Genomic DNA, 19,676 nt, shown 5'->3' on the forward strand with positions numbered 1-19,676 from the left:
CGTCTGCCTCCAGACTAGCCGATCCGGGTTCGATAATAATAATAAATATGTTTTATTTAACGACGCTCGCAACTGCAGAGGTTATATCAGCGTCGCCGGATGTGCCGGAATTTTGTCACGCAGGAGTTCTTTTACATGCCAGTAAATCTACTGACATGAGCCTGTCCCGTTTAAGCACACTTAAATGCCATCGACCTGGCCCGGGATCGAACCCGCAACCTTGGGCATAGAAGGCCAGCGCTATACCAACTCGCCAACCAGGTCGACCCCCGGGTTCGATTCCCGGTGGGAATTTCGTGTAAAATTTCTACCTTGGGACTAGGAGAGGTTAGTGGCAGTGCACAACTTCTAATCACTAGATTGTGCACCAATATGCCTGGGTTAAATCCCAAATCTCCCCAAAGTGCATATGAAGAGAAGGTATATGTCACTGTTGGTACTGATTCGTCCGTCAGACAGGGACGTTAAGCCTGGCGGCATCCTTGGTGCTATTCGACAGGAGTAGGTTACGTGCCGACACCAGGTTTTCCCTTCCCCTTTCCTCATCTTCAACATCCTTACCCATTTCCTACACTACAGTTATACATATGAACACTAAAGGCCCATTCACAATGAAAATTAAACATAACCGTAACATAAACACAGAAGTTTGCGCCCAGGCTACCAAATGGGATCATTCACAATGATTCACATAAGCATTGACATAAACATTACCGTAAGACGTTAACATGAAAGTTTGCAACTCCATACTTTCATGCTTATGCTTACGTGATTTGCAAACAGAACACGATCATAGAGCGCTGAAGTATAAGGCAGAATATGAGGAAATGGCGTCGTTATTATGTTTCCATGGTTACCATGTTTGCTGTTATGTTTATGTTCCCATCGTAAATGATCTTGATTTTACCGTAACGTTTATATTCTTAAGTTAACGCTTACGTCATGTTTAATTTTCATTGCGAATGAGCCTTTACACATACACTCACCCTAGTACACAACATAACTCTTCACAGATACACATCATGCATAGCGTGGCCCGCCGAAGTGGTGTGCAATTTGAAAATTGATCACATTTCTGCCATCTATCCGCAATATGCGGAACACGTATTTCGCAAGTGAAGTGGATAGGATTGGATAGATAATAATAATAAAAATAATAAAAAAAAATAATAATAATAATAATAGTCAGCCCAGTCAACTAGTTGTAGATCACACCACACCACACACTTAGATGTAGAGAATTTGTAAGGCATTAAATCATAAATACACTCAATCAGTCATTTGTCTCTTTTTTATACTTATTGTAAGGCTTCGTAATGGGTAACTTTGCAACAGTCGAAAGCTGGACATATTATACAGGACATCATTTTATTTTTACTAACATTTTTAATATTAACCTGGCTATACCGTTGGTTCAACGCCGTTTGTTACCCCCTTCCACGACTGGAGTTCGATGATACTGGCGTAATATACAAACAAATCACTTTGCTAGGTATAGGAGGGAAAAAAGTAGTTCATCCATTTACGTAAACTAGGAAATATCGCGCTTTTGAGTTTGATCATTTTCATTAGGTTTTTGTTTAATCAAAATACAGTACATTATTAACAATGAGTGTTTTTACTCACGAACTGAGCTGTCCATGAGGACGTATTCATTGTGCAGTGTATATTATACTGTCTACAGCACATTAGCGTACAATATAGAGATTGAAATTAAATTCAAAAATAATCATAATATGGATATTTAAACACATTTTTGAAAATGGTGGCCGTTCATTTCGATACACGCTTCAGTTCTAATGTGCATATTATCGCACTATAGACTATTGTACCTAATCCCAATTACCAGTTTCGTTCTTCGTACTAGTAACTCATGTTGAAATAATTCTGTACCTACTCTATAAATTTACGTACTGTAAATTCAATCTTCACTTCTGCCCGATCCGAAAAGATAAAATTACTCAGACATGCTAGCTACTGTCCGTCCAAGTAGTTATGTCGTAGGGTCGTAGAAAGGTAGGAAATCACGTGACAGTTAATTACTTAACGAGGCCCTTTTATTTAAGTTATTCCAAACAGTTGTATAATATTACGCAGACGTCAAATTCCTAACAGAAATTAATGTTCTCAGAAAAGAGCTAAGACAGCCCAGCCACTAGATGGCGAATAAAAACTGGTGGGGGAAACCGGGATACGACGTAGGCAAATGGACGACAGTACCTGTGCGAAAATGATTCAATATTGAAAGCTCTTTCGTCACTGGAAAACGCGAACATATTTTTGGAACGTTCTGTTTACTATGACCGTAAGGGTACTATGACTGTATATGCGGTCTTGGATCTGTGTGGAGGACGGTTGAACTTCATTAGTAGAAGGGGTGGGAGTGAAGTACATTAAAAAACTCAGGTACAATAAAAATTGAAGTAAAAATAAAATGATGTCCCTGTATTTATATAAACCTTTCACTCACAATAGTTAATACTCTCACGTCTTAAAATATTTACCATTCCTCCTGAACACCTTGTATATTAAGTTCGTATTTACGCATGAATTAATTCAGAGATGTAATTGATTCTTTAACCTATCCATATACATCGCGAATAAAATGATTGTGCTCACACATCTTGGTATTAATTATTCATGAACCAATTGTCACGCACTCAAAAAATCTCAATCTCCGCCCTTCAAACCTTAACATTTTTACCTTTAAATAGATTGAAATTATCCTTGACACACGCCTGGCCTTTCAATGTCAAATATTCCGAAAGGTTACATTGATTTCATGCATCAATTTAGGTTGCCTGCTCAAGGCACATGCCGTAAGTTATTATCGTCTGGTATTTGTTACATTAATCGGCAACCATTCTTTTCCCGTTGTCTTCCATACTAATTCATTGTAGGCATGACCCGAGCGGTACAGACATGGTCAAATTACTGGAGTGAACGTAGTGCTAGATTTTTTTTTGGCATTTCCACAAATGTCATATACAGGGTTTTCAAAAGTAACGCATACTTGCAATTAAAGTTGGATCAGGGGATTTTCAACAAAAGCAGAGTCACATCAAACCTTATATTTAGAAATTAATATTTTCATGAAAACAAAATAACACAGTTTTAATGTTTAACTTATATATCAGTTTTCGCTAATACGATTTGATCATCGCGTAGCAGGGTAACAACTAGTCGCGGACCACATGTTGTCTGTCAAAATATTCTGTGCTGTATGAGGAATACACCGAAACACACTGGGACGTAGTATACGTCACCCAATTTCGGGAATGAAACTGTACTTATCTTGATTTGAATGCTTTACTTTTGTTTCTGTAGACAAATAGAGAGTATGGGTCTATGATAAGATGGTTAAAATTAATGAAGACCATGCAATTTATTTTCTCTTCATAAGAAGTAACATTTCGAAATTAGTTCCAGCTCACAACAAATTTTTCACTATGGTTCAGTGAAGTGCATGGAACGTATCTACTATCTCTTTAATATTGCAGAACTTGCAATGGTAAATCAAACGAGTGGTCGCACAGCTCTTTAACTGCTCTCGATGCTGAGATATTACTGAGAAAGACTGCGTGGCACGATTAATTTTATACGCAACTTCGGCGCCCTTACGCCCATATTAAGGAGATTTGGCATCATTGAACATGATCACACAAGTTACATTGGTAATAGTCTAACTGCTCATATAGTTAGCATTCCACTGTGGCTCATAATGTTGTTAGTTTGAAATTCTGTAATTTTTTTTTGTTTCACAGCGGATTCCGGAATGGGAATACATACTCGCTACGGGAAAAGACGAGTTGTTACGTCAAAAATTTTACCTTGACTTTCCTAACTCTCCCTCCCAGTGTGTGTGTAGAATTTTTAAACACCCTGTATCAGACCGAGAAATGAAGAAACCACACGATCATCTCCTGACTCAGAATACTACTGATCGCCTTACTGGATGCCATGCTTGGAGGTTCACATGAACTGAGTAGTCTTACAGGCGTGTTGTATAATACAGTAAATGTGAGAGGGTTAACGTCAGAGTGTGTTTGCACGTGGACGTAAAATCCCCAGGAAACAATTAGATATATTTTATAGGGAAACAGAAGTGGTTTCCGTGTAAAGATACGATCTGAGGGACTTTAGTGTAATAGTTCACTATAGCTAACGAGGTTTATAATGAAGATATACAATCATTCGTTAAGAAAACATAAATCGCTAAGCAGCAGTAGCCGTAGTAAGGTTATATTTATTTTAAGAACTGTATATCTTTTTCTCTGCATTTCATTTTGCAATGTATTAATATGTCTTCTTAGCATAAATTGTATTATAAACGATGTAGATATTTCGATTTTTAAGAAATTGGTTCTTATTTATAAGATTGTGAATGTGATTGAGAGTGAAATAAATTTAATGCAATTAATGTGTTGTATTAATAATGATTATTTTACTTCATTTCTTTGTTGAATATACAGGGTGAGCCGTAAGTATTGTCATTAATTTCATGAGGTTATTGTTTGAGATATTTCAAACAAAAAAGTTTAATACAATTTTGCTCGTTTTTGCTTCCTTTTCGAGATAAAAATTGTTTTATATTAAACATTTCATAGCGTGTTTTGAGAACGCCATTGATTTATTTCCTAATATACTCAGTCAATTTAAGAGAGCAGTGTATTATGATAATAACTACTAGAAAGAATTTTAGTTTCGTCCTTTAAATGTGCAGAAATTTGATACGAACAAATGTAACTTTTCGTTCTACAAAGGAATTTTTCAACGTTACGTTTGTTCGGATCAACTTTCTGCATATTTAAAGGACAAAATTAAATTTTTATCAATGATTTATCATAATATACTGCTCTCTTAAATTGACTGAGGATATTAGGAGTTAAGTGAATGGGTTTTCCAAAATATGGTATGAAATGTTTCATATCAAAGAATTATTACTTTTGTCACGGACAGAAAGTAAAAACGAGGAAAATTTTATTACACTTTTTTGTTTGAAATATCTCAAAGAATAACGCACTGAACTTAATTATGTTACTTGCGATTCAACCTGTATAGTCGAATAATTCATTCGTCCAGGAATATCGAAATTTAAGATTGAAAGTCAATATTTAATCTTTTCAACTTTTGTGCATATGTAAGCATAAACATTCAAATTAGAGAAAATATATTAGTAAAAAGTATATGGAAATATGTTAAAATGGAAAACTCGTTGAATAAACTGACGCATGGCCACCTGCACTATTCACTGTGCGCTATTTGGAGACAACTTCTCTAGGCCTTCCTATATCAGCAACATAAATCTGAAATACTTCACCCCAGCGTATTTTAACTATTGTTCTTTAGTCAGCTGTCCGAAGACAGTTTTGAACCTCGTGACATCAATAAGCCATCACTCATGAGGCAACTAAGCCAGGAGATAATGAGGAATGGTGGTCATCTCCTTTATTACAGATTAAATTATGGAGAGTTGGAATGCGTTGCTGGAATGTTAGAGGGAAATGGGAGTATCCCGAGAAAAACACTCTACAACGTATGTTTTGTTCACTACAAATTCAGTCACGACCTAGCCGAGGATCGAACCTGGTCCGCCTGGATGGAAGTCAGTGTGCTGTCTCTTGAGTCACAGATGTGGCAATCGTTTTCTTTAAGGCATCACGTTTCAATTGTTTCTCCCTGCCAGGGGCGGCCCGTCCCTATGTGCTACAGTACAGTGATAATTTTTGCTCAAATAATGTATTTGAAATACCATAGTAATAATTTCCCGTGGTTATATTCATGACGCATTATCGAGTGTTTAGTCTTCGCTCTTCGCTCTTTGGTGCCTCAGGGGGTTCGTTGTGCTACTCTGAAGTTCATATGAGAATGTAGACATTTATGCGCATGTGCGAAGCTGAAATCACTGCTCTGATTGGCTATTTTTACGCGGGAAAGTGCTGTAGTCAGCTTCAGCGCAACACAGCTTGGGGATTGCAAAAGTAAAGCGTAACGAAAGAATGCTTGTTTGTGGAAGAACTCGGAACTATTTACAATGTATTTGGAATTCAAATATCAGACTGCTGCTGCCATCTACCTGTAGGGCTACGAGGTACCTCCTGAATCAGCTAGCAAGAGACGGAAAATGGAATCCCAGAAAATTGAAGCCAAGGAAGTATGTGACTGTATAATTCAGGAAACTACTCACCGTTTCCAGTCTTTAAGCTACCTAGACGCAACAAAATTGTTAAACAGCAAATTTTTCAGAATTTTTCGTATAATTTTCGTGAACGCGAACTTGAAGTTGCTGTCAACAGCTATACTATACTGAACAAAAGAGTGTTAAAGACACAACTTGGAGTTCTATACGGAAAACCCGACTTTCAAAATATAGATGTCTGTTCAATTGTTACAATACATAGTCTCCAACAATTTACAGGATCCATTCCGTGAAGTACCGAAGTTGTTAAATATTTTGGTTACAACACCAATGGCCACTGCTGAGCCAGAAAGATGTTTTTCTTGCTTGAAAAGCATAAAAACGGTTTTTAAGGAACACTATATCCCAGGATCGTCTCATTGCTCTTGAAATACTGTCAATAGAAAATAATATGATGTCCAAGATGGAGGGGTTTACACCAGGGTAATTGACAAGTTCTGCAGTAGGAAGGAACGTCGTATGGACTTCATACTAGGCGAGACTCAAATTAAGATAAATACATGTAAGTGTATACAGTAGGCCGATATAGAGATGGTAGCACACTCATTATTTTGACCACCAGCCGCTACTGCTCCCTGCTAGGATTCCTTGCATAATCTGACTGTATGAATCCCAGTAGTATCAACGGATTATGAAGTGTTGGCAAAAATTTATGTAACATCGTTTAGTTCCTTTGCTCTTGTCATTGTAATGACTATGTTTGATGTTTTCTAGCAGGTTTTCCTGTGAGTCACAGCGCCTCTAGTGCGTAACGGACAACCTACGAAGCGTGACATACTAATGCTGTTTTTTTAATATAGTGTTCATTGTTTCCTTTACAAAAAGTGTTTATCACTCCTCTCTAGCTGTACCGATGTAGCTTTAAGATTAGTTTGCTTGTGATTTTCATATCAGTAGCATTTATTACCTAAGGGCATAAACTTCATCGATTATTTATCATGTTTACATGTTGACCGTAGCCGTGTTTTGATACTCCTAGCTGGATTTACCCGAAGCCCATATTTTGATTACACTCGACATGGCAGGAGCACAGGTGGTGAGTTCCTCGTTACGAGGAGTCGATACGACGTACGGTCTATTCCATCGTCACTCACATTACAATGTAACAGCTCTCACTTTTTAATTTTTTTTAGTTGGTTATTTAACGACGCTGTATCAACTACTAGGTTATTTAGCGTCGATGAGATTGGTGATAGCGAGATGGTATTTGTCGAGATGAGGCCGAGGATTCGCCGTAGATTACCTTGCATTCACATTACGGTTGGGGAAAACCTCGGAAAAACCCAACCAGGTAATCAGCCCAAGCGGGAATCGAACCCGCGCCCGAACGTAACTTCAGACCGGCAGGCAAGTGCCTTAACTGACTGAGCCACGCCGGTGGCTTAACAGCTCTCACCACACATTCTTAATTAAACAGTTTTTTTTTGTTTTTAATTGCATATTTTTACTTCATAAGGTATTTTAATGCCCAGTAGAAGGCTCAAAATAAAGGTACAGTTATTTGAGTAATTATAATTTATTAATAAAGGGAAAAAATGTTTAATGTTCTGTCACATTACAAGACAAGGACATGGATTCTGTATGCTTACACAATAATGACAACTCTGCTTACCTGAAAACTGGAGAAATGTGTTTTTTTTTTCAGTTGGACATCATCATATCATAATCTCTTCACACGCACGCAAAAAAGCCGCATACTAGCCATATCAACACATAAGACATCATCGTATTCATCATCATACACAATCTCGCTCTCGCGCTTGTGGAATACCCTACCCAGTGACATCAGAGACTGTCGGAATTTAGTAGCGTTCAAAAGCAAGCTTATTAAGCATTTTCTTACTGTGTAGAATAGGTTTAATTTTTACTTAGTTAATAAAAAAAAATTCTCTCTTCTTAACTTTTGTAATAAACTGTCTAGCTTTTATTAGTCAGTTAATCTTTTAGTATTTTGATTTTTATTGTATTTGTAAATTTAATATTAATTGTAATTATAATTGTAATTGTATTCTTAATATTGTAGGTGTAATCCCCTGATAGAGGGGAAGAGAATGCCTGATGGCCTTATCTCTACCGGGTTAAATAAATAAATAATATCATTTTGATAAATGGGTATGCATGTAATTCCTGTAGAATATATTTGAATTATGAAAAATCTGAATATATATTTCTTTCATTCACACTATTTGTTCAAAATTACTCAGTACAAAATTTGTTTTGAAGTAGTAGTAGTTAAGGTCATAAGGTCTTCTCTTCCACGCAACCAAGTTTGAATAATATACACGGAATAGATATATAATAGAATACAAAACAACACAAAAGAAGGTAAGTTAGAGATTACATAAAATATAGTAGAATATTATATATAATCAAGATCAGTTATGTAATGTAATTATAATATTTTGTTTGAAATATCTCAAAGAATAACCCCTTGAAATTAATGACAGTACTTACAGCTCAACCTGTATATGGAATTAAGAAATAAAGTAAAGTAAAAATAATCATTGTTGCCAAAGAAACAGATTTTATCACGATTTTTACGAAGTTAATACGGAATTCTGTGGTCTCTAGCCCATGATGTAAGATGCTCGTCGCACTTTATAAAGCGTCGTAAAATAACCAATTAAAACTGTTACTCTTAAGGCAAGTAAACAGCGAACAACTAGGGCTCAGTAGTTCAACGGAGCACGACCCATGGTGCCTTCAATTGTACACAATATAGGGACTCTAGAATACAGTTAACCTGAAACCACCCCATCGGGCAACAAGTTTCGCTCCCTGATCATTATTAATACAACACTTAATTGCATTAAATTTATTTCATTCTCAATCATATTCAGAACTATTCCAAATAAGAACTAATTCCTTAAAAATCGAAATATCGCAATGGTACCCTACCGAGAGCACATACGTTTCACTAACTACAGGGACATCATTTTATTTTTACTTCAATTTTTATTGTACCTGAGTTTTTTAATGTACTTCACTTCCACTCCTTCTACTAACGAAGTTCAACCGTCCTCCACACAGATCCAAGATCGCATACACAGTTATAGTAGCCTTACGGTTATAGTAAACAGTACGTTCCAAAAATATATTCGCGTTTTCCAGTGACGAAAGAGCTTTCAATATTGAATCATTTTCGCACAAGTACTATTGTCCATTTTCCTACGTCGTATCCCGGTTTCCCCCACCAGCTTTTATTCGCCAGCTAGTAGCTGGGCTGTCTTAGCTCTTTTCTGAGAACATTAATTTCTGTTAGGAATTGGACGTCTACGTACTATTCTACAACTGTTTAAAATAACTTAAATAAAAGGACCTCGTTAAGTAATTAATTGTCACATGATTTCCTCCCTTTCTACGACCCTACAACATAATCACTTGGACGGACAGTAGATAGCATGTCTGAGTAATTTTATCTGTGCGGGTCGGGCAGAAGTGAAGATTGAATTTACAGTACGTAAGGTACTCTTTTATAGAGTAGGTACAGAATTATTTCAACATGAGTTACTAGTACGAAGAACGAAACTGGTAATTGGGATTAGGTACAATAGTCTATAGTGCGATAATATGCACATTAGAACTGAAGCGTGTATCGAAATGAACGGCCACCATTTTCAAAAATGTGTTTAAATATCCATATTATGATTATTTTTGAATTTAATTTCAATCTCTATATTGTACGCTAATGTGCTGTAGACAGTATAATATACACTGCACAATGAATACGTCCTCATGGACAGCTCAGTTCGTGAGTAAAAACACTCATTGTTAATAATGTACTGTATTTTGATTAAACAAAAACCTAATGAAAATGATCAAACTCAAAAGCGCAATATTTCCTAGTTTACGTAAATGGATGAACTACTTTTCTTCCCTCCTATACCTAGTAAAGTGATTTGTTTGTATATTACGCCAGTATCATCGAACTCCAGCCGTGGAAGGGGGTAGCAAACGGCGTTGATCCAGAGGTATAGGCAAGTTAATATTAAAAATGTTAATACAAATAAAATGATGTCCCTATACAAGATCCTATGAAATCCCAGCCAATTTTTCAAGAGGTTATGCCATTCCACGTTAAGATATTATGAAGTCCGCAAACTCACACTTGATTCTGTTTTCCTCTCAGACTTGAACTGCCCCATGTGCTACGCAATTTACATACCCGTATTTGTTTATGTGGCATTTGGTTACGCAGGAGTTACGTCGTAAACGTTTGACCCAATAATTTTTATGATTTTTCCTGCACAGTTTTTCTCAGAAAATAACACGTTGTAGCTTCTACGAATTAGATTAACGGATCTAAGAAACTGGACCTGAAAATGTCCATGGGTGTGTAGATTTTTATTCGATAAGAGCGAATGTAATGAAAGTACAGTGCTCCAGATCGAACTTTGTTTGTATTCGAATTATCATATTACCACAATACGCGCGAGTGAATTTATCCAAAGGAAATAAAAATATCGCGTGATATTTCATAAGACTATGAAATAAAGCTAAATCACACCATTTTTACATCGTATCAAAAAATCATTCATATACACTATGGGTCAAAAGTTTTCGATCAGTTGTGAAAACAACTATATACTTTATTTCAATGTACAAACACATCGGAAAAACTAAATAGACCAACAAAATAAATATTTTCTCTCTCTATCACTATGACATGACAAAATATTCAAAACGAAATCCCTGTTTTGACCACATAGTTGTGATAGGTTATTGAAAACGTTTGACCGGTAGTGTACGTAAAGAAGGAATGAAAATATTTATTTACAAATTTACAAATACAAGTTTATTGTTATAATTTTGTAAGTAATATTAATTATTCAATTTTGAGGCAAGTGCATTTAGTAACGAAAGTCAAGTGTGCTTTAATCCATTCTCTACCCCAACAGAATAGGTACGGATATGTATAAAAAAAAACATGGTCCATTCATTTTCCCGAATTCGGACACAGAATATACAGGATGTTTCCGGGATAGTGTTACAAACTTTCAGGGATGATGGGGAAGGGCACATGTATCAATTTGAGATAAGGAACCTTGGTCCGGAAATGACCGAGTCGAAAGTTACAAGCAAAAATAGTTTTGTGGAAATGAAATAATTTTATTCCTCTGTACACCTTATTTATGTGTATTTATCTGTACATCTGACACATCTGTATTCATCTGACGTTGTTTACGTTTTCTACTTACAGTATTCCGTTCAGTGCGCTGTCTGAGGGGTGGGGACAGGAAACTACACTAAAGCAATGCAGATAGCTTAATGTGTAACGGACATGGTCGGTCCTGATATGCACGTCTGTAGACAGCAGTGTATGTGTACAAGTTGCAGTGTCCAGTCCATCAGTCCTAGTGAAACGGAGTACACGAGAGCGGAATAAGCAGTCCTGATTTTCGAATACGGATGAACCAATGGGAACAGTAGACAAGCTTACAGATTGTATCGCTTCTAGTACCCACGTAGGAGACATCCGGCCCATACTATTTTTCCACGACTGTTCCAAAAGTTAAGGGAAGGAGGGCACGTGGTGCCAAATTACAATTCCATTTCCACACAACTACTATTTTTGCTTATAACTTTCGACTCAGTCATTTCCGGACCATGGTTCCTTATCTCATAATTGATACATGTACCCTTCGCCATCATTCCTGAAAGATTATAACACCAATTCGGAAACATTCTGTAGATCCACCGGCTTCAAATCTTTTTTACAATGCAACAATTCATATATACCCTATTGCTTGGTGAATCTACATTTTCCTTTAAAATTCTCATTGTTAAATTTAAATGGGGGGGAAAAAAAAAAAAAAAACTAATTTTGTACTGCTTCATTTTTCTATTGCTACAATTATTTATACCATCAATATCTTCAATGCCCTCTGTACTTATCAGATAATTGTTTAAATCTTCCATTTCGGTTGTAGGGGAGAGTCGGGTAGTATCGGACATCGGGTAATATCGGACAGTGAGTTTCTTTCATCTACCACACGATGATAGTACCTGATTGACATGGTTACGTTTCAGTAATGTCGCATAGAGAAACGTAACCATGTCATTCAGGTACTACCATATGGTGATAGATGAAAAAAACGCACTCTCCGATACTACCCGACTCTCCCCTATAACTTTCTTTACAGGAGATATTTAACTCAGGAAACAAACGATCAGTTATTTACGGAGTTGGCCATCTTGTCCTTCTGTGATAGGTTATGTAACGATTATATGTGTAAATGTACAATTCTTATATATAGAATAGCTTATACATTGTTTATTAGTTACGTTTTACGTTTCAATGGTGTATAAGTCCTGTATAACCTTTATACTGTATATAGTTTATTAGTAAAATGAAAATGCTGACCTAAAAAGAAGTTGTTATTCATATATAATGCTTTATATATATATAAAATTCATGATCTTATTTCATTAAGAAGTCATTTCTAAGAACATAGAATGTCAGTTTTAAGAAAGAATGTAATTCCTGATTATTTCATTAAGAAGTCATTTCTAAGAACATAGAATGTCAGTTTTAGGAAAGAATATAATTCCTGATGGATGTAGTGTTACGCTGTAAGTTGTTGATCTTGAAGATAGGTAACTGTAATATCTGGATGGCTCAATGACGCGATCTGCCTTTTCTATTCAAAAGCCGCAGCCGTCCTCCCACAAAGAGAGCGAAATAAATCGAGCCTTCGGTAAACCGAATAATAAGACATCCGTCTGGTGGAAGAGCTTTGCATACTGCCTACACCGCTAGGCGCTCAGTATCGTTGTAAAATTAAAATTATTCAGAACCGATTTTGCAGGACTCTACTGGCAACCCTGGAATGATTAAGAAATGGAACGTTGCTATTCAGACCGAGTGCGTGTGTGCTTTCGTAGATGAGCCGACAGAGCGTTGTTGCCACGAAAACTTTCAGTGTAATTTTCTAATTAACCATACACCTCTGATTGAGGTTTTGACTGATATGGCCATCTATTGTCAGGCAGTATATCTCACTTGACGATGAGTGTCAGAGGAAAGATAATTATTGTTTGTAAACATCTGAAGTCTGATTTATACAATATGTTACTAGTCAGCGATGTATGCAATGGAGGGGGGGGGGAAAGGAACTGGCTACCCTAACTCATTATCTCTTGGCTTAACTTCCTCATGAGTTGTGCCTTATTGAATCACTTATGAGGTTGAAACCTCTCTTCGGACAGTCGACGACTCAACAAAACTTAATTAAAAAACGCACAACGCTTATTTTAATGCGTTCTATTGTCCCATTCAATCTGCACAGATATATCACACCCACCCTGTATAGCCAGTCTTCGAACACTTTCAGAGTAATTAGTTTCAGGACAAATGGATTATCCTCACAGTTTTTATCAGTACCTTTGATTACTTCTAAATTGTACGGGGTGTAGCAGAATTCAATTGTAATTATTTCCTAGGTAAAGGTTTCTCTAGTGGTGAGAATTTCATTTAAACTTCGCACCTGTTTTACTTTTTCAATGAAAGTAATTCGAGCATTCCGTTTCCTAGGTTGTTTCGCCATTTCATTTCAAGAAGTCTCATTAAAAATCGTTATATGTGTTAATATAGGAGACGGGTTTTTAAAGCCTCAGTTATCCCTGTGCTTTAATAGGATGCATAACGTAAGCAAGAAGATATAATAAACATTGTTATACGTGAGCCATATGATGCAGGTATTATTATAAGCCTGCTTGTATGTGTACGTGAAAGGGAAGAGTCAGAGGTAAAATTAGGCCTTTTCTTGATAAGTAATTTCATACAAAGGAATGTGAACAGTAAAAACAACTTCATGCAGGACATGATTCCACTTTCATAACGCGCTTCATAGCAATTCAGTTCTTTCACACTTGGCTAATTATATTAACGTCTATAGTTCATTGACTTTAACTATCATTCATATAACGTACACAAATTAAGGGGTTATATATATATCTTCAAGGGTAAATATGATTTTTCATTTTTTCTTATATTAATTTTATATGATATCTTAGCTTTATTTATATGAAAGAAATTTTAAAAATCTGTAAAATTGATCAGTTGTATAAGATTATTCAAAAGTAAGTTCCCATTTTGAAATGGTAATAAGTTTGTCAAATTTTTAGATTCCACAAAAATAAAAACACCAATTTGTGGGTAAAGAAATGGGATTTTATTAAAACATGAAAATAATAAATATGACCACCACTATGTTGTTCAATAGAAATAGTCTTTCTTCTATGCTATAAACGGCATTAGTAAACACATTTCTAGGGAAGTTTTCAATGACATCCGATAGTGACTGTGTAGTAGGTCTACTAAGAAGTACCTTTTATTTTAGACAACTTCATAACCAGTAGTCAGCTGGATTTATGTCTGGTGACCTAGAAGGCCAACTGTTCGGAAAATCCTACTAATTACACGATCACCAAATGTGTTGCGCAATAGTGTTTTCACATTACTATGTATGTGAGGTGGAGCGCCGTCTTGCATGAAAACAATGTTTTCGATTTAATGATTCTGTAACGCTGGTATTGCAAAGTCTTGCAACATTTGAAAATATCGCTGCCCGGTTACCGTCACTATTTTTGTTTGTCCATTTTCAATTTCTTCATAGAAATACGGTCCTATTATGAAATGTGACGTAAAACCACACCAGACAGTAAACTTGATATCATGTAAAGGTAAAACCATTGTGCAAATTATTAAAATTTTTCTACTACCGCCGTCTGTATTCTGAACAATTATTGTTTATACAAGCGTGATACAGTTACCATAGCAATGAAACACGCATCGATAAAAAAGCCAAATCTTCTAAGCAGTAATGGCACCTATATGAAACCAATCTGCTGATGCGTACGGAAGATACAGATGTTTCAAAATGGGAACTTACTTTTGAATGCCTTTATACATTATAGTGTCCTTCTATGCAAACACAATACCAGCCAACATTATGTGTAGCCCATTTTCTCAAACATACACCTTCAAGGTAAAATAAATGATTTTTCATTTTTCTTATAGTACCGGTACGTGCTTTAATATGAACTTTTAGTTTTATATCGTGAAAGAAATTTTAAAATACTTATAAAATTGATCAAGTTATGCATTAAAATGTCCTTCCATGCAAACACAATATCAGCCAGCAATCTGTAACTTTATCCCTAATTTTCTCGAAACTGCGTTTTCCAAACTGTTTAAATTATATCTTCCACAATTTTTTTTCTTTAGATAATTGTATGACATTTTGATTGACCATTTTTTAAAGTAATATCAACAAACTTAGCCAATATTTAACAGATCTTTGACAGGAATTTAAAAAAAAAAACATCTATGATAAATTTATTAAAGTTTAAATATATGAATAAAAATGTTTTCTTTCTCTTGCAGTGCAGATATTCAAACTAATGAGCTCTGGCTTGTTAATATGAATACTACCTTTAAGGCAAAAAATAATTACTAAAAGATACTAAAAACATTTAGAGTAATTTTTAAATAGTAGTTTCGGGTTCCTTAAAAGCCATAAGTAAGTAAGAAAGTAAGTATAATGATAAGGAGAGCTCAACGTATTTGAAAATTCAATAGAATCATTCTAGAAGGTCACAGTGGTAACATATAAAAACTGACTGGAAAATAGTATCATGGTAACAGACTATGGGTCTCTAAACTTAAAACAGGCTGTTTTTTATATCCAAATTATCCCAACCCACCATATGACCAATTTCCAGGTTATTTAGCGTCACTAGAAATTGGTAGTTGATAGAACATCGTTACTTAGGAAATTGATTTTGAGATAACTTAAACAATTAAAGTTAAAAAGCTTTAGAGAAAAGCATATGTTTTGATAGCATAAGAAAGAAGTTAAAATCTTCTATTAATTTCACTTAAATTAATACACCTAAACCAACAACAAAAATAAATAAATTCTAATCAAATTATAATTGGTATCACTATAGAGAAAATTATAATGAAGGCGTGAGCAGTAAAAATTACATTATAGATTTCATCATCTCCAATTAGTGAACCTGGTTGTCCAAGTTCAGCACGAATTAACATTCTTAGTGATGTTCCTACTATACCTGATCAAGCACCAAAAATGAAGTATGGAGTTCCAATATCCTTATGATTTGTTGAGAATGTAACAAAGGTAAAAATCCTTTTCAGGCTAAATATATTAATTTATCATAACGAAAACGTGGTATTGTACCACGAACCCAAATGAATATAAAAGAAATAAAAGAAAGCCTAAAATAGAAAAGTATAGAATTGATATCACTACCCAAAAAAATAATACAAATAATATTCTCATAAACAAAATACTAGCACATTCAGCCATAAAAGTTAATGCAAAACCACCACTTCTATATTCAACATTAAAACTTGAAGGTATTTCGGAGTAATTTTTTCTAAATGCTGTACAGACTTTGGAGGAGAGGAATTAATGACCGGAGAACAAAATGGCGGTCATATTTAAATATTATACCAATCGCGAAAGAGGTGGAGAAGTTCAAATATCTTGGAGCAACAGTAAAAAATATAAATGACACTCGGGAGGAAATTAAACGCAGAATAAATATGGGAAATGCCTGTTATTATTCGGTTGAGAAGCTTTTATCATCCAGGCTGCTGTCAAAAAATCTGAAAGTTAGAATTTATAAAACAGTTATATTACCGGTTGTTCTTTATGGTTGTGAAACTTGGACTCTCACTTTGAGAGAGGAACATAGGTTAAGGGTGTTTGAGAATAAGGTGCTTAGGAAAATATTTGGGGCTAAGAGGGATGAAGTTACAGGAGAATGGAGAAAGTTACACAACGCAGAACTGCACGCATTGTATTCTTCACCTGACATAATTAGGAACATTAAATCCAGACGTTTGAGATGGGCAGGGCATGTAGCACGTATGGGCGAATCCATAAATGCATATAGAGTGTTAGTTGGGAGGCCGGAGGGAAAAAGACCATTGGGGAAGCCGAGACGTAGATGGGAAGATAATATTAAAATGGATTTGAGGGAGGTGGTATATGATGATAGAGAATGGATTAATCTCGCTCAGGATAGGGACCAATGGCGGGCTTATGTTAGGGCGGCAATGAACCTTCGGGTTCCTTAAAAGCCAATAAGTAAGTAAGTAATCGCTTTCTACATAAAAAGCCAATTACTTTGCAAATTAAACTGTGCTTTGATTCTTATGTAATTTTTATTTTCAAAAAAATTTAAGCGATTTGAAAACTGTGCTGACTTTTCAACAATCCCCACATTCTTAGCAAATGACTGTAATCGTGTTACAACTGTGCCCTCGCCAAGGAAGACGGTAGATAGTAACATTTAGATATGCCAGTTGTTGGTGTCAAGGCTGAGACTCGCTTGCCATTCTTCTCACGTTGGCTGCGGCATAACTAAACTCTCTCGGTCAATTATTACATAATTCCTCAATCAACACGTCACCAACGTCAATATTACGTTTGTCCATTTAATCAATGAGCCAGAAACATTCGTTTCATTTTATTCAGCCTCCTTTACAAGCCATGACTCACAGCTGCCAGGTGTAGAGAAAAACATTCGCCAGCAGCGAGGCTTGATGTCTAGGTACAAGAGTTAGAGGAATTTTCGTAAGAGTTTATTCAAAATGATTGTCATAAGCATCCAGATACGTGTACAAGACAATTTAAAATGGATAGGTCATACGATACAGGATCGCCCATAGGAATTGTGAGCCCACCGACAAATATTTGTCAGGGCCCTCCCACCTGAAATTCTAAAGTTTAAATACTCGTACAGTACTAAGACAACAAGTTAAAGTAATGTTACTACAATGTCTGGTAATCTTGCTTGTTACCAAAAAGTACAAATATGTCGCTGATATTGAAACCATGTTTTTTCTTGTAAATCTTTACTTTACGCAAGTTGAAAATTACGGCCCGAACATGTACCTTCTCTCTATTCCTCTGCACAGAACATCCTTCTACTCATCATCTTTCAGTATATCTATTCCACGCCTCTGGAATTCTCTCCCTGACCATGTCAGAGACTGTCGGACAATATCAAAATTCAAATTTAAATTAAAAAATCACATTCTAGTTCATGGAATTGCTTGTTGAACATCTGTCAGGTTACGCAACTTCGCCTTAACCCATGACATATAGTAAATATTGTAACTATACTGTTGTAAAATTGATAATTAATATGTAATGTATTTATTATTATTATTATTATTATTATTATTATTATTATTATTATTAGTTATCACTATCATCATTGCTATCTCTGTTTTCTTTCTTTTTTCTTGTATTAGCTCGATGAGAGCTCTATAGTATTCTTTTTACCCTGTTGCCCCTCTATAGGGCTTAACTTAATTTGCATTATTTTCATCAGTGTTTGTATTTCTTTTTTGTATTTATATATGCTATCTGGTAGGATGGAAGAGAAGGCCTTAATCCTGTCAGATTAAATAAATTAATAAAACAAAATTCAATATAAGAACTCCTATCTTCCGTTCTTATAGCAGCAACAATACTGGCAATCGTAGGGGAAAATCCCCTCTGTAGGAGGAATTCATGCCCGAAACGGATGAATTTTCAGGACAAATGAACAAAAATTTATTGGATCTTCTCCAAAACGTGTCTTTCGTCCTCGGAATACATCAATGCCATCAAGATGTCTTGCAACGTCACCGCAGTGAGATTCGTCCCTGGCAGAACCAAAGACGTTGTAGGGCAGAACCTTCAGTACTACCCGTTGTCGTCATCCCGGCTGCAGCGAGACTGAAACACTTGGCCGCGTACTGGGGTTCCGTAAGAAGGGAGAGCTACTGCGTAACAACAGACACCATCGTGCCCGTGCAGCAATTGCCAACCTGCTAAGAAACAGAGGATGGAAGTACATGAGGAGATTCATTGTGTGTCTGAAGATGATTCTCATAGAAGGGTCGATATAATTGCCATTAATAGAAGATCCCAGAAAGTGATGGTATTAGACCCTACAATTTGCTTTGAGCGAGACAGTAATCAGGCAATGCAGATAAATGATGACAAGCGAACTAAATATGTAGCCTACAGTTGTCAAAAAAAAAAAAAAGTGGCCGCACTCGTGAACAGCGAAAATTTTCTAAGTCCACTTCGGGTCACGGCGATGATACACGATGCATATCCTTGTAGAAGCAGTTCCAGAACTATGGAATTATTTCATATCTGTGTCTCATAGACCAGCGGTAGAGTGCTCGCTTAATGATTCAAATGTTCGGAGTGCGAGCCTTGTTCAAGTTTTCATTTTATTTTTTAATCCTTCTTCAGCGATATAAATAATATTCAAATTATAATTTGTATTCTGCTACCATTCTTTCGCGTTATAAATAATATTCAAGTTACCATTAATATTCTGTTATCGTTCTTTCGCGATATAAATACTCTGAATTTATATACGAAATTGTCCACACCTGTGGACTAACGGTCAGCGCGTCTGGCCGCGAAACCAGGTGGCC

The 19,676-nt window shown here is 35.8% G+C and overlaps 1 protein-coding gene across 5 annotated transcripts in view; it reads right to left on the bottom strand.

Moving 5' to 3' along the window:
- The window catches only part of LOC138699470 (peroxisomal leader peptide-processing protease), a 525,434-nt gene that overhangs the window by 111,802 nt on the left and 393,956 nt on the right, over positions 1–19,676 (bottom strand). The window lies entirely within an intron of this gene.

Source organism: Periplaneta americana, chromosome 5 (assembly GCF_040183065.1).
Source record: "Periplaneta americana isolate PAMFEO1 chromosome 5, P.americana_PAMFEO1_priV1, whole genome shotgun sequence".
In the NCBI taxonomy this organism is placed as follows: Eukaryota; Metazoa; Arthropoda; class Insecta; order Blattodea; family Blattidae; genus Periplaneta; species Periplaneta americana.